The 25,218-nt window shown below is 40.4% G+C and overlaps 1 protein-coding gene across 2 annotated transcripts in view; it reads left to right on the top strand.

The window, feature by feature from the left end:
- Window positions 1–25,218, top strand: part of MTUS2 (microtubule associated scaffold protein 2) — a 284,828-nt gene that overhangs the window by 7,267 nt on the left and 252,343 nt on the right. The window contains exons 1-2 of one of the 2 annotated variants that reach the window (XM_062615082.1): window positions 22,384–22,702; window positions 23,041–23,236. The gene's annotated coding sequence lies outside the window, so the exon portion shown is untranslated. Of the gene's footprint in view, window positions 1–1,370; window positions 1,445–22,383; window positions 22,703–23,040; window positions 23,237–25,218 lie in introns of those variants that run through there. The other variant, XM_062615081.1, reaches the window with a different exon arrangement.

Raw genomic sequence — 25,218 nt, 5'->3', positions numbered from 1 at the left:
TGTAATTAGTGCATGTTTTGCTACCAGTTACTTTGGATTTGGGATAATGTTAAATTTATCATAAACAATGATAAAAGTTTATAACAATGACCACAGCTACATGTGAATAAAACATTTAAAACTACCATTTAATTAAATCTTACTTGAAATCCCATTGAGATCTCTCGTCTTCTAATATTTTCTACTCTTTTTATCTAACTTTTCTCCACTTTATCTTTACCATAAGGAAAAAAAGTGTCATGTGACTTCCCCCTTTTTCCTCAGCTGTTCTTCCCCATTGTTTCTCTGACTTTGCCTTTTCCTTGTCACACCCTCGGTCTCTTCTGATGTCCACCTGCTCTGCTTGTCCTGCAGTAACATCAATCTCCTTGCTCTTCCTTGCGCTTGTACCTTTTAACTGTTCACTCTATCTTCTGCCTCTTTCCCATCATAATACAATAAATACATATCACTGATGTAATATAAAAAAAAAACCAAACCAACCAAATAAAACCCACTACTTTCCCCCCTCTCTCCCCAAATCCCTAAACAACCCAACAACTGAACCCCAAAACTTTTCCAACTTTTTGTCATCTTACAATCTGGTCAGTCCTACTTGGGATATCCTTTTCTAGTTTCGTCTTTGATTCTCAGCAGGTTGAATTTGGCCCCTTTTACCACCTAAAACTGCATCTCATGATCTCTTATAAAATCTCAGGACTGGATTTCTTTCCTTCTCTGCCTTGACCTGTTGTCTTTTGATGTAACTCATGTTCTCTGATTCACAATGTTTATTTTTTGTGATTACAATATTTTCTTGACTTCTAGGAGAAGCTGCTTCTGTGTGTTTTCTGGGTGATCTTCCTCACCCTTTCTTGATTTCCCTCTTTCCTTCTGTACTTTTTCTAGGTAACCTCATCATAAGCAAATTCAGCTGAATCTCCCTGAATAGCAATACATCACTGTTATCACATCAAAATGTGGCATAGGAATAAAATGTCAAATAGCACCAAGTCCCTTAAAAACAATGATCTCTGTAAATACATTAAAACCTGACTGGGTTTAATGTATGCTTCCTTTTCAGCTTGTGTACCTAAATTTGACTTGAGAGTGTTGACTTACTCTAAAGGTACTGCAGAGGAAGAGGAACAGAAAATATGGAGGTTTTGTTTCACAAGGCTTTTGTATCCTCTTCCCCTTTTGAAAGTAGGTGCCTTGCTTCATTTAACACAGATCAGCTTATCTGTGAGCTAATGCCAGGAAACTTGGACAGGGTCACAACCGGAAGAGCAGGATGTTTAATCTTGAGCACCATGCTACAAAAGATTTGATGGTGTCTGCCCTTGTTAACTACCCTAATTATAATGAGTCTTTTATTTGTTTCTTTAAAGGTTTCCACCCTGGGACTGTCTTCTAGGGCAAACTATAACTAATGGAAGTAACATTTGTTTTTCCAGTATTCTGGGTAAGCTTGTCTTCTGTATCATTAATGTCTGATTTGAGTTTTTTTTTTTTAAATGCATTTGCCATCAAATAACTCTTTTGCAAGTTGTTTTAGATTTTTGTGTTAGTGATAGAGGGAGATTTCTTTTCATAGGATAGACTAACAAGTGCATGAACAGAGATAAAAGTGACTTCAAAGCAGACCGTGAGTTTTTTACTGGGGGAATTATCAAACAAAAATAGACCTTTGCTTTCCTAATGTGAAGGGTTTTGTTTGTAAGTTTGTTTGTTTTTTTTTTTTTAATTTGTCTGGAATGGGTAGTATATATAGAAAACATGAGATAAGATGACAGTATTTGAAGATAGTCTTTAATTCTTGGGAAGGCATAACTGAGAGATGGCTGTGACGTGGATCCTGGTAAAGTTGTGTCGAAGTGGCATGAGGCTGTCCTCAACAAAACAATGTTTGAGGTCTCTGGGAGGTCGGCAATGAGGTTTTAGCTGGAACCAAATGACAACTATGCTGGTAAACTGTGGGGCAATATTTGCTACCTGCTGGAGATATTGTTGACTCTTTCACTGCCCACCAGTAACAGGCTGGCAATGCTCCCAAAGCCTCAAATAATCCAAGAGAATGGAGATAGGATGGTGTAGGCTCTGGATGGAGGCTGACTATGGGGTTACTGCCAAACCCTGGAAGGGGTAAGGGAGGCCACAAACTCTCTTCCCAGCCCACTGCTGAGCAGGCTGGCTAGGTGCATTTCTAGCTTTTGCCCAGCCAGGGTTAACCTCAAATGGACCAAATAAAACCAGTTCTGAGGCTAGCACACAACACTGTACATGGTGAGGAGGCACCCAAGGGGTGACATCTCTGTGGTAATCAGACTGAGGGCAGAAAGCAGATGGGAGCAAAGAGTAAACAAACCCAGCCCATTGGCAAGGGCATTCCCCCACATGTCAATCCTCAATGTAGGCAATCCTTTAGCATGTCCATTTCCTTCTCCAGCCCCAGCTTTAGAGCCAGTAGGGACTGGCAGGGCCCAGAAAGCTAAAGCGGACATCATGGCATACCTGGCTTTCAAGTGACTCTTCATATAGGCAGATGCCTCTGGGGACAGTGCTGTGTGACAGGAACTGTATGGTCCTAGGTGCCTGGGGAGGAACATCCCATCCCTTACCCAAGCCAAAAGCTGTTTCTCCGGCGGCAGTCATGCTCAGTCACAGATAATGTGGTTTTGGCTGTGAAACGAGTGACTGGACTGGTGTGTCACTATCTCCTGGGTGGCACATTCATCCTGGTTATAAGCCTGCAGCAGCCAAGGCTAAATCCCAGATGAGGGAAATCCCATGTTTATGGTCTTACAGGTGGCATATGATGCTCCAGCACTCTGTTGCCCCACAGAAAGAAGGGGAAGCATAGTGCAATGCATATCATCTGTTTGAGAACATTTGCAGGACAGTGCAGTGCTGAGTGATGCAAAGTATGTAAAAAATGCCTTTTATATTACTATATATATATATAACCAAATGAATTCTGGTTTAAAACCAGTTGCAACTGTTTCTGCCTTCTCATTACTGGGGTTCTAAGTCTTGTAACTCAGTGAGGCTAAAGCTGTATGAGTCCTGTAGATGGGAAAGTGTTGCTGCTTGGCCCCTCACAGAGTGCTCTTGTGTACAGCTGTCCCACTACCATTAACTGGACAAAGTCAAAGGCTGGACCCCGGATTTGGAACTTGGCTACAGAGCTGGAAGAGCACAAGCTGAAGTGAGAAATACAGATGAATCCTTCTGAGTATTCTTAATTTTCTATATATGCCTGTGGATTTCCAAGTTTGCTGGAGGACTCCCTAGTGCTTGAATGATGGCTATAAAAAGAACTATATCAATACCCCTAAAAATGGAGTTGTACAATGTTTCAATATTCTGTAGTTGCATCTAAATGAGAAGATAAAAAACAAGTAGCAGAGGAGATAATTTCTTGATGGTTTTCTCCAGAAGGCTTCATTAAACCATTTCCTTCCATAAGATATGTTGTTTCACTATTAACTTTTTTTACTAACATTCTCTTCCTGTTTGAGCTGATGGTGGAGGTATTCACAGAAAGACCTGAGAGAAGTAGCTTGAAGTTGTTGATTCCTTATGCTAGAAGGATTGGAAATCCAAGGCCATCAGCTGGAAAAGAGCTCTGGGAATCTCTGAAATGGCTCTGTGATGAGTGTTAGAGATCTTCAGCTTCTGAAGAGGGAAATTGTGCCAGAAGTAGGTGTTGAATAGAGCAAGAAACATAAGAGCCTATTTTGCAATTTGAGCCCTGGCTTCAGACTTGGGAGAATGAAGTTTCCTGGCCCATTCCAGAGCTGTCTACAAGAACAACATTTTCAAGCCCCTGTGTTTTGTTTCAAGTAGACAGGACCAAATAACTGTGTTTGGCAGAGATAGTGTGACTATTACCTCTTGTACTGATCTTGGAGCACTGTGTGGGAAGATGATGGGTATATGAGAGCATAATCCCATTTAAGAGAGATTGGTGTGATGTTAGTGTTAGTTGCAGATCTACCTGATGGGAGGCTTTCTGGCACACCATGCAAATACTGTTCTGATAACATTGCTTTGAAAAAAACATTTCCCAAGAAAAGTCAAAGGGGTCTGTATAGAAAGCTGTGGATCAAGGGTTTGATACCATGCTCTGGTATTTATGCAAGCAGCTAGTGAGATGCTTCAAAAAGGGATAGATTTTTGCTGCTTTCAGCTAAAAATCAAATTCAATGAAGTGCCTTGATAATATTTTAACAGTTATCCAGTAATTTAACACTGGATTACAGTTGAAATCCCACAGAAATAATCAAGACACTTTATGCTGTATCAGATGGATTAAGCATGATTCACTTACTGCATTAAATTTCAGAAGGATTAATAATGTCTGGGTCATTGTTTCCTAGGCTTATAAACTTTAAGACCAGAGGGGACCACATGAATATCTATTCTTCCTGCCTGCTCAGTCTGCTCAGTGCAGGTCAGAGAAATGCAGGATATATCGGCAGTAGTCCTTTAACTTTTCTTTATTTAGTGTATCTTCCTGAAAGACCATGGTCTTGGTTTAAAGAGTACCAGTCATAATGAATCTGCTGTGTCACGGGTAAATTGTTTCAGTAAATAATGAGCCTTGCTTTTAGAGCAAGTGTAGCTCTTTTCAGCTTCCAAGTGGTGTATCTCTTTTTTTTTTTCCTTGCTGGACTGACAAGGAATCTGTTATCTGGATGCTGATTCTCCATTTAGATATCCATTCAGTTAGCCACTTTGGATATTCATTTACTATGAGCGATGTTGATGTAGTATGGTGAATCTTTTAATTCAGGATTTTATGTATAGCGTGACTTTAAATTGCTACGTAGTGTGAAATTAGGACTAGAAATGTCCTGTCAGCACACTACCAGATGATGATGTAACTGCATACAAATGATCAGATTTACATGACCAGGCTTATTTTCTGTACAGCTGTGCTGATTGGTGTTAATTATGCTACTGTCTTTCAATGACTTATTGATTGTGTCCCATGATAATCTTTCCCTGTTGTTGCTTGCTACTGATGCCAGTCTAACTGTTCAATAGGTGCTTAGGTTATCCTACTTAACCTTTTAAAATACTGCTTTGAGATTAACTCTTTCCAGTCACCAGGAACTTCTATGGTTCCCATGTTTCTTAAAAGTAGTCACTGAATCAAAACTTACAGGTTCATCTGTCCTCTGCCCTTGAACACAGGGTTTTAACTGAGGAGATATTTGAAACTCTCTCCAGTTACTGATGGCATGGTAAGTCATTATCATTACATGATGTGAATATAGCATCTAGCATCTTTCTGAATGTAGAGTAGTAGCTTTAGAATAAGTCTTTTTTTCTAAATTGTTTGATAATTTTTGTCCAGAATGACTGGCTATTGAAGTCATTGCTTGGCATTCACTTATTTTTGTTCCATTTAGGGAGGAGCTTGTATTGTCCTAAGTCTTGCCATAGCTTTTTGATGTGTTGGGTTTTTTTCCTTCCATCATTTGCTAGTGTTTCTGCAATGTTAATTTGTATTCAGTGTCTTTTTTTTCTCCATCTGTTATGTACTGTGAGTTTGTTTTACAGGTTTCTCTGCTGCTGCTATCACTCTCCTTAGCCAGGAATCTTCAACCAAAAAAGCTTTCTTTCATTGCTGTAGCACAGTGATTGTCTTTTCTTGGCATGCAATAAAGCATTCTGTAGCAGGTGGGATGAAAATCCTTTTTGTATTTTTCTGTGTGACTGTTATCCTCTGCTCAGTTTTGCTCATGATTGTTTTTGGGTTTGAGAAACTGTTGTTGTATAATATCCAAACAAGTAATTTAGGTATTGTTTAAGATTACGTCATATTTTCAAATTGCAAAAGAAACTCAAGCATTTCCCCTTGCCTGTAATGAATCATTATTTTCTAGTTAAATGGTTCACCTGTATCCACTAGGTATCTAATATAACATCAGCTAGAGCTGACTTCACTACTTTGTGTAGTGAACTAGAACTTTCAGGCTTTTCTGAAGCCTTACTAGTAAGGCTGCAGCGTTCTTACACAGAATCCTCAGATTCTCTGCTACATTAAAATTCAATATGACAACATCCTTTATAACTTCAAGGATGTATGCTTGAGGAGTGCTTCGTTCTGTTCCTTTACCTCATTTCTAGCAGACCTCAGCCTCTGTCTCAGCTTGTCATTTGCCATTATTCCAGATTTTGCATTTCTTTTTGCACATGTGGTGTCCATGGCTTCTGCCCATCCTGTTTCTCTTCAATAAGTGCAGTGCTTTTGAGTGTTGGTTTTTATTATGTGTTTGTCTCTTCTTAACCTTTAATAGAATTGAACTTCCTTTTGAAAAAGGGAATTCTCATTTCTGTTGAAATTGAGCCCAGTCATTGCCATTGTAAAACAAGATTTCAGGGGAACAAATTGCCCTTTTTTAAAAAGAAGTTATTAAAATATCAGTGATATGGTGAAAGTGGTGCTTTCTATGTCTAGCTCTGAGATAAACTGTCAAGAAACTTGTTATTCATGTGTGTTGACATGGAGAGACCCTTATTTGTTGGTTAGACCTTTACAGTAAGCAGCTTCTAATGCATATGTCCTTTTGCAAGCCTGCAGTTGGCTTTGGGGCTGGCTCTGCACAGCAGCTGAAACAGATGGAAAGAACAGTAGCTGAGGTCAAAAGGTGATATATTTTTCTCTTCTCTCATGCTTTGAGAAGACATCAAGTACAGTATTAAGAAATGGCTGATAGCTACTGAGATAACTAGGTAAGTTTTTAGTAGTGAAAATGGCATGTGTCTAGAAATCAACTTCTCACTACTTGAAACAAAGGACTTGTCAATATGTGGTTTTGCTCTGTCACCAGACCTGACTCTCATATATAGGCTTGTTGAGGGTTTGTAAGGAGCTGTATGGGCGGATGATAGTTCACGTGAAGTGGTTACATCCAAACACCTGAGACCCACATCTTACCCTATTATACTGTGCTTAGCACAAAATTGTTTTGGCAGCTAAATATGTTGAGCAGAGAATTTGCAAAGTGGCTTACTAGATGTATTCAGGTGGGTGATAGAAGTCTGTATTGGCACTAGTGAGGTTGCACCTCAAATGTTGTGTTCAGTTTTGGACCCCTCATGACAAGAAAGACATCAAGGTGCTCAAGCATGTCCAAAGAAGGGCAACAAAGCTCATGAAGGGTCTAGGGCACAAGTCCTAGGAAGTGCAGCTGAGGGAACTGGGGTTGGTTAGTCTGGAGAAAAGGAGGCCAAGGGGGAGACCTTCTCACTCTCTACAACTAACTGAAAGGAGATTGTAGTGAGGGAGTGTCAGTCTGTTCTTCCAAGTAACAAGTGATAGGACAAGAGGAAACGGCCTCAAGTTGCACCAGAGGAGGCTTACGTTCACTGAAAATGTTGTCAAGCATTGGAACAGGCTGCCCATAGAAGTGGTGCAGTTACCATTCCTGCAGGTGTTTAATAGATGTGTACATGTGTCACTTAGGGACCTGGTTATTATGGCTAATGGTTGGACTTGATCTTCAGAGTCTTTTCCAACCTAAATGATTGTATGATTCTATGACTTTAAGTTACTGGTTTCATATGTATAACCACACCATTGCTGAACTGTTTCTAAGGAGCAGTATCCCAGCTGAAACTGAGTCCACAGAGTAGGAACTGGCTTGTGAATGCTTTCATGTCTGAATACTGTTTTCATTCAGTGTTGTATAGCTTAGTATGAGGGATGCTTCTTCAAGCATCCTTTCAATATAAAGGATTAGTCAAATAAAATGAAGGCTATAAACAAGGGCTAAGAAATGATCCATCTGTAATGACAGGATAGTAACAACTTCATAAGCTGCTGGTTTAGCCTGCTTAAATAAAGTTACTTGCAAAAAATCTTCTGATATGTTAATTATATTATTCATACTGTTTTTTCTGAATTGCAAAACAAAGTGTGACCTTGATTTCAAAGTAGAAGTGCATGAAAGCATGCTGTGCTTATTTTTCATAATTAATCATGTATAAGCGAATTTTATGGCAAAACAGATAAATGAGATGTCAGAATATTTGTCTGTAAATACTTTGCTTCAAGATGTTGGTGCAGTTTGGGTCTTAGCTTTAACAAAATCAACTATTTCTTTCACTTTCACTGAAGGATGAAAGCACAACATGCAATACATACTGCAGTTAAGCTCTAAATAGATTTACCATAACTGAAATTTAACTTTTGTCACCTTAGTGTGTGCCCTAAAACATAAAAGAAAAAATCTTTTGTAGTGATCTTGGGGAGTGCTACTTGTCTCCAGGATCTCTAGTAATCATATGTATGCAACTCAGATTGTATGAGACAGTAACTTGGTAAGCATCAAGAGTTTCAGGGCTCTTCAGAGGCAAGTATCAAAAGGCTTGTTCAAAGGTGGCTGCTGCTCAAGCCAAGAAGTGCCAGTAACATCTCCCTGAATGCTGGGGGTGGCCTGAGCCTGCCTTGGAGGCTGAAGCCCATGCTTTTCCAGAGGTAACTTGTGAGATAGGCTTTTCCTTCCTTCAGAGGAGAAGACAAGCTTATACAGCTATGTTTGCATCTCCAAAGAAGAGTGAATGTGTTGATGATGACTCTTGTTTCACATGTGGCTTGGGGCAGTGTGGCCTCTCATCCTAGGGGAAGGTGTGTGTGTGGTGCCATGGCAAGTGTCCCCCCCCCATGGGGCTGTTTCCAGGATGTGTGGATGGAGACACGGGGCCCACGCAGACAAGCTTTGCTGTGCCTGTGCCTGCAACACAAGCACGTGAAGATGCTGTGGGATGAGCTCAGAGGTGCAGAAGAGTCACAGCCAGTGGAGGTGACTTTGTGCATCCAGTAAGGTTCAGGCTCCCACCCAGCCAGGGCTTCTGTTACAGGAACTCTGCCAGGACAATTGGAAAGCCACACTGAAACAAAATGGAGAACTATTTTAACTAATAAGAAATACCCATGAACATCATAGATGGGTAATTTTGTGTAATGAAGTTAACAGCTCATGATGTGTATATTAAGTGCTTTTTAAATAGAATTTACTGAATTCTACTGTGAAGTGTCACAGGACAGTATTATTTTATAGCTCACTTCAATTGTCTTTCTACTTTCATCTATTCTGTCTAAGTCCTGCATTTGCTATTTGTTATATATGCAGTATAATAGGTTTTGGCATTAGGCTGCATTCAGTGCATAATCTATTATTAGTTTGAGCCTTATAGCCCTCCTCCTAAGCTGCTAAGTGGTAGAGGATACAGCTCAGATGAGGGAAAACAATTTAAACTTTTCTAGTGAACCAGTTTTGAGAAGAGTTTTTCTCAAAATCAGAGCTTCACATTGAAGCAGTGTGATTAAAAGCCTGTGGGGGAATCAAGCATGGAAATGGTTTTAAGGAAGATCAAGGGACTGAATGCAATTTTTATTTCAAATGATAATTAAAGAAATAGCATCCTCATTAGCATAATACACTAAATGATAAAAAGAATTGGACAGATGCCTAATCTTGAAATGCTTCTTAATTTACAAGTGCACATTTTAAAAAGCAAGCAATTGAGGACTGTTCTTTCTAGCTGCCTGCCTGAATCATCAGAACTGCTGCTTATGTAACTTACTGTCTCAAAGAGAAAAAAATACACAAAAACCACTACTTATGCACTCCAGGATGCTATCTATGCAATGTCTGTTGCCCCTGTATAGGTACTGTAGCACTCACAGTACTTCAGGTCTTCTGAAGCTGGATGCCTACCTGGCAAAATTACATATTTGAGCACATATTCTCAACTGGGGCCATATGTGGGCCCTAAAGGTGTCCAAAAGCAATTGCCACAAAAAAAGTTAAATAATCATTTTCTGTTGATCCTTGGCTCTGTTTAGACGGTAACCACTCTGAGCTTCTTAAGATACCTGTTGAGTCAGAGAAATGTATTTAAGAGTCCCATTGAATTTAGTTTTTGGGAAGAATTTCTGAATTCTTGCTAAGGGAAAGAGTCTTTTCACAGTTTCATGAAACCAAGAAGTGGCATGGAGAAATAGATGCCATTCACATTGATGCCTAAATGACTTATATGATCTGTTCTTGTCCAGTGTAAGCAGCAATTGTGCAGTTTCTCTGTTTCACTTTAAATCTAATCCTAGTTCTGTTCTTACTGTCATATCTATAGGCTTCCAAAGGATTTTTGACTGAACAAGTTTCTTGTGAAGTCTCAGAATTATGTTGCCACCTGCAAATGTGAGCAAGATCGTTAGACTGCTTACAGTGCTAAAGAAGAGCTGGGCATGTTGCAGAGAGTGACTTGTGCTGCTTGGTGCAGCCTGCTCTATGTTGAGAGTTGTTCTGCACTATCCAGCGCTCAGCTCAGGGCCTCTTCTGGGACCCACACAGTGCCCTGTACAACAAAATTATTATTCTGAGCATTTTTTTCTACCCAAATGTTGTGGAATATGATGTGGACCAGAGTACCTTTTATAGTGTGAAACTGAGGTTATGTGCTGTGGGCACATGGGGTCAGCAAGAAGGCGTGTTGAGTGCTAAAACTTGCTGGGCTGGTGATGGGAAACTGTGTTGGTGGGTGTGTGGGTGCCACGCTTGATTTGGCCTTGTCCATGCTGCTACTGAGAGTGGTCCCTGGTGTCAATAGTCCCCCAGGACACGCTGAGGTATTGCTAGACTGTTTAAAAATGGCTTACTTTAATTAAATGACAGCCCTTTCTTTGGGAGTGCTAGAGTGTGCATCTCTGGAAGACTGGAGTGGGAATTATGCTTTTAATAAGGTTAAGTGTATTGAGGAGGAAATGTTTTTTTTAAAGTGGAAATGATTTCTCAGTGGGAATGGACTTCTGAATTATTCCATTTGCAGCCCCAAGGCAAGGCATAGGCTGTCTGCAAACTGATGTTAGATTTCTTTTCTAGCTGGAAGCAAGCCTCCTTGTCTTAAATCATACAGCTTCTTTTCAGATAGAGAGCTGGTAGCCACTGCTTTGTGAAGAGGCTGTGGTAGCAAGAGAGCCAAGAGGTAGGCTGAAGTAGGCAGTCTCTACCAAAGCAGTATCCTGTCCCTTTGAAACGTACATATTTTAACAGGTACAAATTCCAATTTAATGTTAGGCAATGAAAAATATTCAGCTGATGAATAACTTAACAAAGATGCTTCAGAAAGTTACAAGACCTTACAGCCCTCTGCTAGGTGACTACTACCTGTGATAGTGCTAAGTCTGTTGCAGGCTGGGTTTGAATTTGGCATTGACTGTTAAGAAACAAGGTGGATGATTTAATGCTTTAAAGCATCACTACTCAGGTGATGTTAAGGCAGGTAACTGGTTCAGTTTCCATCTTAACCTCTAAAGTAATTTGGAGTCAAAGATGTGCCTGTTTATTTTTTTTTTTCCTAGTGTCTTAACGTGTTGAGCTGAACCTGATCCCTTTACATCCTGCTAATATTTCATATATACTGAAGTAGTAACCGTGAAGCTGGAGAGCTGTGGTGTATAAGGCAGAATTATTGATCTTGCTGATGAAAGTTCAAAGCCTGATGTGAAAATATATGTATGATAGTTCTGGAGAATGAATAACTTCAGCGGTATATGTTAGGGTGTGCATTTTTGGGGCAATGCTGTATCTCATTCAGAACTGGAGTTGCCACAAGAGATTTGCTAATAGTAAAACAAAAGCATCCTTACTCTCTGCTGGTCTGGAAGCTGGTAGCACTTCAAGTATTCAAAAATCCAGCATCTAAGTCTGCAGGTGTCTCCAGATGTTCTTGAGATTTTCTCTGCATTCATCCCTGTTCTCTGCTTGCTGTGGCTGTGACTGCTTAACTGGGCAGGTAGTAGAGAATGGAGGGATGATCCTTCCTCTGCCAGTTCAAGGACTTTGGGATCTACAGGGGTTCTTTGCTTGCATTGCATCTGGGTTTCTTTATCAGATGAGAAAGATGGGGGTAGGGCAGCATGCAGATTTGTTCCTCTGATGGGGTTGGGATGTAGTAGTGGGAGTACGCTTCCAGGCCTGGGGGCTCAGTTCTTCTCAAAACTGCACATTTTCATCTAGTTTGTGTTCATGGAGAATTTGCTATGGCTTGTGTGTGCTATAAGGATCAAGTCTGAAATAGTCTTCCTCACTTTTTTTTTCTAGTAGATTTTAATGATATTCATCTCAGTCCTGCTAATTTTTCTTGAAGGTCTTCTGATATTTCATGATTTTTTAAGTGCCTGATTTGCATACGTGTTATTTATACATGTGTATATAAGCTTTTTCTAAACCCTACAGGCTACAGGGGAAAAAAGCTAGAAACAATGCAGCTGCTTTCAGAGGCTGAACTAACAATTGACAAATTAATGTATTGTAATTTATATTTAATGAAGAGATTTTGGAGGCATGACTCAGTTTTTTTAATTGTAGGCTTTTCCAGTATTATATTTATTCTACTCTTATTTGCTTTAATGACTCTTACAGGTAAATAAGTATAGGCTCATTTATTTTTTCTGCTGGAAGGAAATAGTATTGTAGCCTGGCATTTACGTTTTGCTAGCCTTCACATCATTTCTTTTAGATCTTGTCTGTTTAAATTTGAGCTGCAGTTACAGGTTTGTGTACGTTCCGCTGCTGGGATCTATTGCTATAGTAGCTGGGAAGATTCCCAGAAACATCAGCAATAATCCCCCTTTTCCTTTCCTGGGGAAAGGGTTTTAATTATTTTCTGCAATATCTTCATTCTTATTACATCACTGAATACTGGGATACAGCCTTCATATTAATTTTGAATTTCTGGAAAATAAAAATTTCCCAGAACTTTATTCTAAGCCTTTTGTCCACCGAAATATTACTTTGGGTATGAACCATTTATCACGTATAAAGGTGCCTCTGAAGGAGAGATTCAGGCTGCTTCTTGCTGAAGTGAATTTAACTCTTAACGAAGAGGAGGTCTTTGCTGATATAATAAACCTTTTAAAAAAATAAATGTAGGAAGCTTGGAGCCTGTCCTCAATTTTCTGATTTGTAAAACCATTTTTCTGTTGCCTGATGCTGCTTAAAAATAGGTTCCTGTACATTTAAGGGGTTTATTAATGTGACTTGAATTAAAATGCTGTTTCTATGGAGTCAAAAGTATGTTCTGCATGCTGGTTCCACAAAAAGTAGAAGAAAAGTAAATAGTTGTTCCACTTCTGCATATAAGAATAGATCAAGAATATATGAAAGCCTTCCTTTAAAAAAAAAATACAATTTTCTCCTAAATCCTCCTTAAGAATGTGTTTGTTAGGTATTTGTCACTTGAGGGTTTTTTGAACAGAGGCAGCCAGAGTATAGGTGTGTAGCTGGTTTTAGGATGTATATTCTTCTAAGTTTTCACTCAAAAGTGTAATATAAATATTTCATGTATTTAGGGGGTCTATACTACTTCTAGATTAGCTGAAATTTTGAGCCTGCCACAGTTTTTAAAGAAACCTGTATTATTCTATTTTTGCTGTGAATACATGTTCCACTCTTACTAAGTTTCAAAGACTACTTCGCTAAAATTCCCAGGACATTTGGCTTGGCATCTGTTAAGTTAATTCCCATGTAGCACTGTAATAGGATATAAATTAGGACTCTGGGGATAACTGATAGTGTTCAGTGAAGATGAAACTTTGAAGGATATGAAAGGGATTGCTTTGCTTACACTGCAAGCGGTGATGGAGAGGTAGAAGAAAGCTTTTGTGAGAGCAGATGAAGGAGCTTGAGCTCTCTTCCTGTACCAAACTTGACCCTAAATGTGAATTTCTTTGCAAAAAATGTTTTCCCTCAAATGTATAAATGAGAATAAACTTGCTGTAATGAATGAAAGTAGGCATTGATTGTCACCACCACCTGCAACACTAGTCAGGTTTTTCTTTCACAAGTGTCCCTCCAGGTCTCCCTTAATCTACCCATTCCCTCACCTTCTCCTATAAACACCTGGCCTGGCTCCCTTAACCTTCTCAATTATTTTACTATCAGTAAAAATCTCCTGGATCTGTTAGGGGTTTTTTTGATTCCTGAACTTCCTTCACCTGGGCAAAAGGAAAGACTATAGTGAGGGTTAAGAAATACACTGCAATTCGATATATTCTAGTTAGCTTGTGTCCTTGTTCTCTTCTATGATGGGCATGCTTTGGTTCAGTTAAGAGAAAATTTTGATGTTGCTCAATTGACCTGAAATTGCATCAAGTGGTATCATATCCGTGAAAGTCTGCTTTTAGGCAGGAGAGAAAAGGAAAGCTCGTCTATTGACGAGGAAGGAAGCGGTTTTTCATAAAAATGCCTGTGCTGGGTGTTCTTTACCACCGTTGATGGGTCTCTTCAAACTTTGTCATACCTGCTGCATTTTTTCTCAACTTTTTCAGCTTTTTTGCTTGGTAAAATTAAATGTTCTTGGATTTAAGGTTCTGTTGTTGACGCTGCACTTCACATGAGAAACATTTCATTTGGAAATGTGCTGATGTTTTTGCCCAGCCACAGCTTATGAATTCATCCCCTCTTCCCCATCTGTTGGTCCTGGTTTTCTTTTCAGTTCCTGACTGGGTCTGACCTGGTTTTACTGCCTTTTGCAGTTGCAGTTACCACTGCTAGGTAAGCTCTTTCCAAGACTACCTGCCTGGTCTTCTGCTATGATATTCTACACCTCAGCCCATCTCCGGTTCTACTCTGTGAATGACTGTTCAGTATTTCAGGCATGTAGCTAAAACAAATATTCTTTTCTCTGCACACTTTTTTTGCGCAGAGGGCACAGTTGAATACTTGCTACCCAATCCCACGGCAGAAAGTTACCTACATATTGTCCTAGTTCAAATCCCATCACTTTTCCCATAACATCCTTAAATATTCAGTGTCACGCTTCTAATGCCAATGCTTCCCCATCACAGCTGTGTGCACCACTGTCTGGTCTATCCTCTGCACTGATTTTCTCTGCTGACTGTAGAAAGTGCTTACCCTGAGCCCTGAATGCTGTTCATATCTTCACCTGATGATTATCCAGTCTTGACCTTACTTATAAATCACTCCTCTGTGCCTCTCAGTGATAAATACAAACAATCTCAATGATTATGTTTGTGTTGCCTTTCACTGCTTTTATCTTTAAAGATTGCCAGCTATGAAGCTGGGTAGGGACACCGGCAAAAACAGTTTTGCTGTGTAATAAGTTTTGTGCTTGACCACTAGTTATGGGTCAGTTCTAATCTTATATTTTTCTAATTCTGCAGAAAATCACCAGGAAGAAAGTTTAAAATTTCAGTTTTCTACCTGTTGACACAAGTTTTTCCTGGTGACAACTAGTCTCTTTTCAAAGATGAACAATTTAAGTGAACCATATAGATTGACTTCAGCATTTTGGACTTTCACAATTAAGCATATTGCAACAGAATATTGGTCATGTATAAGCAAGAAAGTGACTTGGGACATGAATGTCTTATAAAGACACACTGTAAGTATGCAGTTATGGACACCTGACTTATTAGGGCAGGGTTTTTTATTTGGCATTTTAAAATGGTATGATTTAATGTGTGCTGGCTGCAGAGGGGTTTTAAAATGCAAAATAATGATGCATAATAACATTCATCTGAGAAGTGGGGCTTGTTGAGAGGCTTGTTGGCTTCATTATTAATTTGGAAGAATCTGACCACACTTATGGATCTGACAGGATTTTCTGGCTCTTGTTATCTATTTTGCATGTTTAGAGCTGGTTGTTGAACACCCTGCAACAGCTAGCCTTTTAAAATCCTCTGCAAGGTGTTGTAATGGGTGTTGTCCTGTCTTCATCACTGAGAACAGAAATGCTTCTTGGGTTTTACAGTCACTGCTTCAGAGACATTACTTTTCTCTCTCTCTTTCATTTTCTTATTGGCTTCAAAAGTCTGTGAATTCCTTAGGAATCCAGGTTTCATGTGTTTACAAGTTCCACTGAAATTTCACTTCAGTGGGTTGAGACTACTGGGTCTTCACTTGTTTGTTGTATTGAGAATACAATCTGTGCCCTCCTGACTATAAAAACCTCAAGGAAGTATTTCATAACACACCAAATCTTATTTCATTTTTGTAAATGTTGTTGAAGGAGTTTGGATTTTGCCATAAGTTTCTAGCTTATAGTACTGCAAACCGCATTGAAATAAATGTACTGCTACTGTAACAATCCAGCTGGTTTATGCCATGGTTTTGGAGTAGAGGGGTTTTAGCTGCTGGAATTACAAAATCTGCCATCACCACTTGATCTAAGGGAAGAATTAATTGCAATAATTCTGGAAAAAATGCACCTGTATATCATTGATAAGACAATATCCTGAAGAAATTTCTGCTGAACACAGTGCAATCTATATTCCTGGAATCTAGACCGTTAGGTGTAAAGATCTGTTGGATTTGGAGCTGCCCCCTGCAGAATGTGTAGTCATTTACACATGATCTGATGACATTAGAAGGAAGATCCATTTTTGAGCACCTCCTAAAGTGTACTGAAGTCATCCTTCTGAGCTAAAATGTCACCTTTACTACATTTATATAAAAGGACAGAGCAAGGCAAAGGTTCCTCTTTGCTTTTAATTGCCTGAAACGGATTAGTTGCTCTTCACTAGAGAAGGTGATTGCTCTCCATTCCTAGTTTGGCTTTGCAAGCCTTTTTCCAGACACCATTTCCTTCATCCAGCCCCACAATTAATAATGGAAAAGCCCATCTTTCTTTTGTGAGAGAAATTAAGTGTATGCACTTCATCAAAGTAAGGAGGAAGAGTTTATGCATCCTTAAGTTGTTACTGTAATAAAAGAATATGTACTCTATGAAATGCCTTTTAAAGTTCAGAAAAGGCCTTTTTCTTTCTTTTCCGATGAGAAGTTGGCTTCCCACAGACCTAGTGAAACTCAGACATCTCTGCTGCTTATTTTATACTCTAAGAGTCCATCTTGAGTGTTGTCCTCTGAGAAACCAGAGGAAATTTCTTGGGCCATGGAGAAGAGTGAATATGAAAACGTCTCTGGTTACATGCTATATGTAGTTCTTCTATTTGACATCAGTGAAAAGTGGAGCCTTGATCTGTGCACACTGTGGCCTTTTTGTAGTCAGAATATTCTGTTAGCACAGTGACTAATGCTTCCCTTCCCAATGACATAAATGCTTCTTATTTACACAGCTTCACTCTTTATTCTCATTTCCAACTTACCATTTAGCAGACCAGCTGATGGTGTGGCTGGGCTCTGCAGATTGCAGGAGGGTGCTCTCAGTGACACACATCATTAGCAGGCTCTGGCTGCTGTGAATTGTGTAGAAATAACAATAGAAGTGTCTGGCTCAATAAAGCTGAAAAATGGAGAACTGAACCTCTTTATGGTAGCTACTAGTGTCAGAGTGTCTTTTGGCATGATGTCAAGCCACAGTAGGTGTAGTGAGTAAAATGAAATCTACTAGCAAAGTTGCAAGTCTATTATAGTTAATTTATGTAATTGTGCAAGAGAATCCTTGTCAGCTTCAACTGTGTCTTAGGATGGTACTTACCACTAATTTTTGTATGTAACTTAATGAAACAATTGGAACAGTATGACTGCAGGCATGGTTTAAAATTGAGCGAAAATATAAAAGGAAGGCATGAAAATGAGGTCAAAGAAAACAAACTAAGTAGAACAATTGGGTGAGAAAATTGGAAGGAGACTAAAGGATGGATAAACAGAAATAAAACTTGGAGGGATAAGGAGAAAATGAAATCCAGGAACCCAACAGAAGTTTTCAAAGAGGAAGTTGAAATGGCCTATAGTATGTTAGAAACACATAGTGTTCGACACAGTTTATCCCAATGGTGTATGTTGTAGGCTCAGAAGACGAATGCTGGAAAGCATCTTGAGGCGTCATCATTTAGGCTTCCCCAGGGCAGGATCATGTGCACACTTTAAAATATTGCTGACCCACTTTCAGGAGCACTGAAGAGAATGCATGGCACTCATTAATTGCCTGGGTACTCTTTTAGACTGGCACTGCTCAGGCAGCTGGAAATATTTAATTGATGCCAAGCATGACCCGAGGTTGAATACAGGTACTGGAATAGTCCCCTCTCTACAAGTAACTTGGTAAGTAGTCATGTATGTACATCGAATACCAGTATTAGAATGGGAAGACCAGTCCTTCAGGAGAAAAATCTGTGCTGCTGGGAATAATTTAATCTTCAAGAGCAATATAAATGAACTGAAGTTGTTTCTGTTTAAGGACAATTTGGTTTTTAGCATCTGCAGAATAGGCAATGGAAAGTAGCTGGAGGAGAACATTAGTAATTAAATCCTCTCTCTTGGTGTTCAGAAGTTTTTGTTCTCATGAGAGATCTGTTATTGGTGTGCTTCAGGACTTTTTGACAAGTTGATGGACCTGTCTGTGCTTCTCTTTCCCTACTTGCTCCATGTTTGAGTTATTGGTCCTTAAAGCTGAAACTAGAATAAGAAGTCTCATGACTGTAAATATGAGAGCTCTTATGCATAGTTACCAGTATTTATAAAGCTTTTCTCACACACAGCATGTGCTATCATGTCCAAATAAGAGTATCAGCAGAAACAAGGGCTGGAAAAATAAGCTGCTTCTGAGCTGACTGGGAACGCCTCCACTGTGTTCAGTTAATTTTAGAGAACTTGTTTATGAGCACTGGGAGCTCCACTTCCCCCCACTTTCTAGCACAAAAGCAATGGGACATCCTCTAAAATCTAAAGTTGGCAAACCCAAATTAATTCAAGTGAGAAGTAAATTCCTCTCATATAACAGCTAGAACTGTAGCATTCATCAACTGTAACGTGTACATGAAGCAATGTACAGCAAAAATGAGTAAAGAAAATGGCAACTTTATGGGTTTTAAGACTTCAGAATTATGCTAGTGATCACAAAACTAGCAGAACTAAGGAAGCTTGGTTTCTATTGAGTTTGTCTCTCATGATTAGTTAATTTTTTAACTGAGTTATACTAAATCCTTATGCCTCAAAGCAGCCACAGTCCGAGTCCTCAGTGATACTGTAATTGCTGGGGAAACATCAGTCACAGCTGCACATTATTAGGCAACAGGCAGTCACCATGGGAAACAAACCTTGATAAAGAGGTGAATTCCTTGGTGTCACATAAAATACTTATTTCAGTTGCAGTTTCCCATCATTAAGAAAATCTCTTGCCCATGAAGACTTTCTGTTGCCAGATGAAGTTACAGGTCACTTCGCACCCTTTTCTCAGCCTTTCTTTATGGGACTCTTGCTCTTCTCCCTGGTCACGACTTTTACAAGGCTTGTGGCAACTCAACTCTTCCACTGAAGTAGCTTGAAACTGGTCAGGAAGTTCAAACGACAGTCATGCATATAAGCTGTAATTGTTTAGGACATACTCATGGAGTTATAAAGTAAAACCTTACACTTAAGAGCTCATTCAGTAAGTTGTATGAAACATCTACCTTAAAAATTGGACCTGGTTCACTTTTATTTCACTGAATTTAGATATTAAATATCACATGAAGTATTCTGTAGCAGGGGGGCATACTGTGTTTGCTTTTTGGTGTTTTTTAACCATAAATAGCTCATAATAAATTAAATTAAAAGAAACCCATCTGTTACTGTTCTTGTTTTCTTACCCATCATTTAAATGGTAAACATCAAATTGTAAAAATACTTCAACTGTGTTCTCCCCTTTAACAAAGAAAATGTGGTAACTCTTCATCTTATTGTGAAAAAGGTGTAAACCACCCACAGATACAGGTCTGAAAACATTGGCTGCTTTACACAGAATTGTTTCAATGAGCTTCTAGAAAATTTCCCACCTGGCTTCTGGTAACATTTACTTGCTTTTTTAACCTTACTACTCCACTGATATGAAAGGAGGTTGCCCTAGCTGATATGAATGTTTTAAAAGGGGACAGTTTGTACTCTGTAAATTTTTCAAACACTTTTAATTTTAGTAATCCATGTCTACTTTTTAAATGAGTTTGAAAAGCTTTAGTTTAAACTACAATCGGTTGCTGTAATGCTACCACCCAAGCACTGGCATGGCACATTGGTTCTTGTCTAACAGGACAACAATCAGACAAATGTGTTGTAATTTTTATAAAAGTAATTTTTCTCCTTCCTGGAGAACAGCAGCTGAAAGTGCCTGAACACTGTTCTGGAGCACAATTTTTAAAAAATGCTAGCCATTGCTGTTGCAGTTGTTCGCATCAAATATAAGTTTTCCTTTCCTGCAGTGCATTTCATCTCTCTGAACCGAAGGTTTTTTTTTCAGCATTATCCCAAAACCCATTTAATTTAGGTTCTTGAGCTTTCCTACCATGACAAACATGCTATTTTTAGGAGTGTGACCAGCAGGTCGAAGGAGGTGATCCTGCCCCTCTACTCTGCTCTCGTGAGACCTCACCTGGAGTATTGTGTGCAGTTCTGGTGTCCTCAACATAGAAAGGACATGGAACTGTTGGAACAAGTCCAGAGAAGGGCCACGAGGATGATCAGGGGACTGGAGCACCTCCCATATGAAGACAGGCTGAGGAAGTTGGGGCTGTTCAGCCTGCAGAAGAGAAGGCTGCGTGGAGACCTCATAGCAGCCTTCCAGTATCTGAAGGGGGCCTATAGGGATGCTGGGGAGGGACTCTTCATTAGGGACTGTAGTGATAGGACAAGGGGTAACGGGTTCAAACTCAAACAGGGGAAGTTTAGATTGGATACAAGGAAGAAGTTCTTTACTGTAAGGGTGATGAGGCACTGGAATGGGTTGCCCAGGGAGGTTGTGAATGCTCCATCCCTGGTGGTGTCCAAGACCAGGTTGGACGAGGCCTTGGGTGACATGGTTTAGTGTGAGGTGTCCCTGCTTATGGCAGGGGGGTTGGAACTTGATGATCTTAAGGTCCTTTCCAACCCTAATGATTCTATGATTTATGATTTTTTCTTTTTACTGATGTTGCTGAATAGTACAGACAAATGAAAGTGGATTAAAAAAAATCAGGTTTTGTCTGAACAATTACAGTATAATGGTATGCTGCGGGTTTGTCTCTGTTAGCAAAGTGCGCTGTCTGGCACTAGGGAGAGGTTGTCTGCCAACATGGGGGAAATGCTGAAACAGTCCATGGCCTGAAATGGCCCCTGCCAGCCAACCTTTTTCTGGTGGCCTGTTTTGGGAGTTAGAGGGTCGGGAGTTGTCTCTATTAGGCAGACTGCATGCAGTCATCTAATTCAGTCCTGTCTTAGAAGGTGGCCTTGTCCCTGGGAAGCAGCTGGGCATGTTTAACTTAATGTTATGGATGTAGCCCTTAAGGTTTCTCTGAGCAACCTGAGGTAGCAACTACTGCTAGCAGCTGGTGGTCAAGACAGCAGATCCCCTATAATACCAGTACTTGATCCTAAATCTGTAGATGCCTCTTCCCCCAGGTCATGGCTCCTCTGCCCTGACACTGACTGTGTTCTTGTCCCATTGTCCCCTTGCTCTCAGGAATATCTGTTGCCCCATGCTGGGCATGTGAACAGGGCTCAGTGGAGGAAGTGGTGTTCCACACAAGCAGCTCTGCCATGTTTGCAAGGGATCAAACAGTAAGGTAGTTGGAGCATATATCAGAATGTGACATTTTAAGGCTCAGAAGATTAATAAAATGGTTTAAAATGGGGTTGAGGTTGGTTTGTGATTTACTTTTCCTCATTTTTTTGCAGTGTTTTTCTGAGCACCAAGTTTTTAATTCAGATCATTCTCCTTCCTTTTCTCATGGCTGTTTCTTCCCATGCCTGTTCCCTCCTTCTGTTGTGTTCCCATATCTCTGGCTGCCTGCCCCACTCATGAATTCTTTTATTGTTTAATTTCACTTGTATGCGACCCAGTCCTGGTCTTCTGTGGTCTGTCTCTTCTCTGGTGCATGCTTTGTCATTCCCTCACCATGTTTGCTCCCCCCATCAGTGAAACCACAGCAGTGCTTCTGATGCTTCTGTCCTTTCTTTGCTTCCCTCCACCTCTCTCTTCCTCCCCCTCCCTGTTTTTTTCAATTTCTCAGATGTGTGTAGGATTGCCTCCCTTCCCGTACTGACAACTCTAGCTGAGATTAGAGCATCTTTGCCCATCTCAGCTCTGTCCAAGCCGTGGGTATTCTCAGGGCTGTCCCATTGTACAGGCAGCCATGTACCGTGGCTTCTGCAGACTGATACTGCACAGAGTAGAGGAGGTGCTGGCTAATTGTTCCTGCTCAAGCAGCTTTAAAAAGCAGGATTTTTAATCCTCCTTGCTTCCCAGTGCAGGTACATTCAGGTGAGACTTTTCTAATTTTAGAAGTAGATTTTGTTGCCACACAGAGAAGGAGGGGGAAAGAAAGAATTGCTAAATGGTGGTAGCTGGGCAAAACTCGCATTTAGCTGTTCTGTATTTTTGCAGCTATGTTGCATAAGTGACAGGTGACAGCTCTGTGCTTGTCTCCTTGCAGGCTGGTAAGAGCAGTAGGGAGAACTGCGTGCAGCTGTTCATGGGGAAGGCTGAGATGGCTGCCCAGATACTTCAGGTCAGTGCTTTGGCAGTATTTCCTGAGCCATAATTGCTGGATTTCCCTGCTGGCAAGCAGTGTTTTCCTGGCAGGATTCTGGGAATAGCATCAAAACCCACGACAAGCAGTGAGAGGGTTTTGTGCTCTGAGTCAGAAGTAGGCTGAGAAGATGCAGTCATCGAAGAACCTACCCGAGATGAGGAAGGAGGTCTGTATGAGAAGGATATTTCCAGCATGAGGTTTTGAGCTTGGGGGCACCTTCTCTTGCCAGCACGCTTGGTGAGTCTGCAGGTCAGTTGCTGGGTTTGGTGCAATCACAGCAGAAGGGAGATTACTGCCTTTCACCACCACCACCCTGAAACTAGCTCATCCTTCTAGCTATTTCTGTCTGTGCATATCTATAGCATCATTCCCCTTATGCCTGTGTATCTGCCAAGCATTCAAAACAGGCACTGCTGTGGCAGCCTCCTATCTTTCTCTCCAGCCTGGGGAATAAATGACTGGATTGCTCTTTTTTAATTGTTTCTTTGCATCAAGAATTTATGGTGGGAAAGCTAAGCTGGAGAAATGCTTTCAGGAGCAGGTGGCCAGTTCAGCAGATCCCCACTTGTCCTTAGCCCCTAGAGAGGTCCTGCTGCTTGGCCCTTGCTGGGCTCACTTGCTGCCCTGTGCGTTGGTGCTCTCTTTGAAAGCGATGGTTTCATGGAGTGGGATGTGGTCTCTGTTAAGCACAGCTGAAGTCTGGATGCGAGAGACAAGACCTGGATCTGACTTCCTTGCAAGGGGACCTACAACAGCAAGCTGAGTGCTTGGGTGAGTTCACAGCAGCCAGCTTGTCACTGAATTTTCTATTAAAAATTCTAACATCTTTGTACTACCGATATACTACATGCTGCCTCTTTGCTGTATGTGTTGTTTTGTTTAGTTTGGGCTGTGAAGAAGGCTGCTTTCTGTGTTTAGCACATCTCTGCATTTAGCACATCTATCTGTCATTTGTTACTTTGTTCCCAGCTGGGAAGCTCAGTGTTTGCATCTGGAGTTGCACAAACACATTCAGACGCACAAAACTTACATCCTGCTTTTGAGTGTCTGTAATAACACTGGGTTGGGCCAGTAAATTTCACTTGGATTGGAAAACCGGGATTAAGGCATGTCTTCTGCCACTTCAGTGTATGACTTCAGAGGCACTGAAGCATAGATAATAGATATATGTGTAACATACTGCTTCTGATCCTTGAAATACAAGTTGTAGACGCAGTGAGATACAGTTTCAAAGCATCTTCACCACAGTTACTTTGTTGGAGAGGTAGGAAAAGAGATGGAATAATCAGATTTTTTTTTTTTTCTTTTAAATAACCAGGGTCTAAAGACAGAATTTGATTGGGTGGGTTTTTAATAACCAAACTATGTTTCAGTATGAGGCTTTCAGGGCTCCACAGATATCTTCGTCTATCTTTCAACTGACTGAAACTGTCATTGTAACTTTTGATGTAAGATTTGGATTCAGACACCCTGTATAGAATCACAGAATAGTTAGGGTTGGAAAGGACCTTAAGATCATCAAGTTCCAACCCCCCTGCCATAAGCAGGGACACCTCACACTAAACCATGTCACCCAAGGCCTCGTCCAACCTGGTCTTGAACACCGCCAGGGATGGAGCATTCACAACTTCTTTGAGCAACCCATTCCAGTGCCTCATCACCCTTACAGTAAAGAACTTCTTCCTTATATCCAATCTAAACTTCCCCTGTTTAAGTTTTAACCCGTTACCCCTTGTCCTGTCACTACAGTCTCTAATGAAGAGTCCCTCCCCAGCATCCCTATAGGCCCCCTTCAGATACTGGAAGGCTGCTATGAGGTCTCCACGCAGCCTTCTCTTCTGCAGGCTGAACAGCCCCAACTTCCTCAGCCTGTCTTCATACAGGAGGTGCTCCAGTCCCCTGATCATCCTTGTTGCCTTCCTCTGGACTTGTTCCAACAGTTCCATGTCCTTTTTATGTTGAGGACACGAATATTTCTTTATTGACTCTGTAATTTACATATGGATTTTTTTGCAAAGTAGAAGTTGTTTTGATGAGCAAGAAACATTGCTGTATGTGGAGGATCTAAATACCCAAATTAGTGTTTCCTTTAGAGTTTGTGTAAGAGTTTGTAAAATCCCTCTGTAGAGTAGTAGTTGGTGTAGGCGTCCATTGAATTAAAAAATACTTTTGTTTTAAAACCCCACTTTTGTTTAAAAAAGAAAACAAACCCAACAAAGGTTTTAGCACTTCCACACAGTATGAGGAAATTTGTAGTTGGCTCCTGTCCAGATTTAGCATGGGATGAGGTTGCTTTGCCTTGCTGGTTCTAGGTTGCATGATGCTTCTGTCCAGAAGCATTTTACCAGCTTTTTGGCTTAGTTTCCTGCTGGATTATAAATTCAGAACTGGCAGGTCCAAGGAAGAGTGTATTTTATCCTGCTGTTGGAAATCTTGGGATGAGTCCAGCAGGTTTCAGCATAGATGTATATTAAGGGTTTTACAAATCTTTAAGTAACACAGTGCTATTTTTCTCTCAGTCCATAAGTACAGGTAATTAGTTTTTATGCAGCCTTTGCCACAAGTTGGTGGGAAAATCCTTTAGAAATGGGATTGTTGCCATTGCATCATTGCACGTATTCAGGAATGACAGCACAGGAGATGGGAGTAATTTTGTCTCCCTTTTACCATCTAAAAAGTTGAACTAGTCATTCAGGCTCACACCACCTCAAAGGGAGAGGTGCACAATTCATCATACTCTGGATGACCTTTGT

The sequence above is a fragment of the Pezoporus occidentalis genome, unplaced genomic scaffold (assembly GCF_034315485.1).
Source record: "Pezoporus occidentalis ecotype Australia unplaced genomic scaffold, CSIRO_AGI_Poc_V1 ctg18, whole genome shotgun sequence".
NCBI classification, from domain to species: Eukaryota; Metazoa; Chordata; class Aves; order Psittaciformes; family Psittacidae; genus Pezoporus; species Pezoporus occidentalis.
Note: the sequence above shows the minus strand (reverse complement) of the source record. Positions and strands in the feature narration are given on the sequence as shown.